Source organism: Phalaenopsis equestris, unplaced genomic scaffold (genome assembly GCF_001263595.1).
Source record: "Phalaenopsis equestris unplaced genomic scaffold, ASM126359v1 Scaffold000002, whole genome shotgun sequence".
NCBI lineage: Eukaryota > Viridiplantae > Streptophyta > Magnoliopsida > Asparagales > Orchidaceae > Phalaenopsis > Phalaenopsis equestris.
The window spans coordinates 12,581,116-12,583,041 of record NW_018164444.1 but is presented as its reverse complement, the minus strand read 5'-3'; positions in this window follow the sequence as shown (position 1 = coordinate 12,583,041).

Sequence of the window (1,926 nt, the reverse complement as noted above, 5' to 3'; positions counted from 1 at the left end):
ATAATGATCTTACCTACTAAATGCTAGAGGTTAAGGTCAATATGTGGAATTTCAAGTTGAGTAAAGAGAAGAGTTTTGAATTTCTAATGGTGAGGGTACCTTTTCTAGTTTTCTAAGACTAGTCAATAGGAAAGTCCTATGGCTAGACCTAAGCTACTAAAGTAGTTTCTAGACCTCAACGAAAAGTGAGGTCAACATTGCCTATTAGTGACAGATAAGCAAATTGAACTTTGTTGTTGCGATTAAGTTATTGCTTTTCTAAATCTTAGTTCGCAGTTCTAAACCACTCCCTATGGGATCAATATCTAGGACTCCATTATAGCCCTATATCACTTGAGCGATACATATACTTGAGCTGATAAGTGTGACTTTACAATTATTGAATATTTATTACGTCCATATTTATCTTATATTTTTAAGCATATATAAAGTCGCCGGTCAAGTTCCTCAACAAGACAATCGAGAAAGGAGTAATCAATGATAAAAAATTTTAGCATTGTAAAAAAAAACTATGACTTCAGGGGAGAAGGAAATTAATGCCCTAATAAATGAGTCATCCACTTTAAAGAGTTCGGACTGGGTCCTAAGTTGATTTCAAAATAAGATAGTATGGTTGAAATATAAATAGTCGACTCGGGATATCACGAGCCTTTTAATTTCCTGCCACGTAACTGGGTCATGACTTTCGAACGAGTTATAATATCCTAGAATTCGACTTAAGAAACATTTAAGGATTATTAGTCAAGGGACTTTGGACATTCAAAATCTTTAAAAGAAATATGTTCCACCTGATATAGTAATTCTCAGAAAACAAAGGGAGCAAAAAAATTGTTGTCTGAAAATTCCTTGAGAAGAAGCTTGAGGTGAGCTTATAATAAAAAATTGGTGTCTGAATTAAGACATTCAAAATCTTTAAATCATGCTCTACCAGATATAGTAATTCTCAACAAAACATGTGGAAAAGAAAAAAAAGAAAAAAAATGATTATGTGGAAAGTTTGAAGAAAAAAATCAAAGCAAAAGAAAAATCTCCCTAAGAAGAAGCTTGAGGTGGACGTATAATCAAAAATTGGTGTCCAAGTTTTCGTTAATTCCTTTGATATTAATGGTGAGGAAACTGTTACACATCTCTTGCACACTCTGACTAATAAACTTTTTTTCTCATTACTTCCTCCTTCAAATCACTCTCCCAATATGACATTTTTCAAAATTGCTCTCTTTTCACTTAAAATTTAGGGTTAAATAGAGGTGTGGTGAGATTTCTACTCATACCCTTCTATTTATAGGCTCTAAACTCCTCCTAAAACTTCTTGGCATGTTCTAGAACCATCTCCCATGTTCAAGCTAACCAATTCATGGTTTAAACTTCTAGAAACTGAATTTAGCGCATGTTTTTTAACTGCAGTGCTTAAGCGCCAGATCTTGGCACTTAACCGCCAATGCTTAATTTAACACAGGTTAACTTAATGTACAAACATTTGTTCTGCATGTCTAAGTCATCTTTTAAGGTCTCAGAATAATCACTAACTCATTATAAATTCAAAATACTATCAGAATTTCCTAAATCACACACAACAACATAAAAATAAAAACAAACACGCAGATAACTATGGAGTGCCTCTCATAGAGCGTGCCGCCCATAGAGCACTTGGTTTAACGTCGTCAGCCTGACGTAACCAGTACTTTTTTTGGTTGACCTAACATCAAAAAATATTTATTTTAAGTTGGTTTTAAGTTGGTCACCTGTCACCTAAGAAGTAGGATTTCAGTTTGTGACCATTCACTTTGAATATTTTATCAGTTTTAAGATCTTTGATATCCACAGCTCCATAAGGATAAATCTTCATCACAATAAATGGGCCCAACCACTTGGACTTAAGTTTGCCTGGAAATAATCTTAACCTTGCATCTTAACCTTGCATTATAA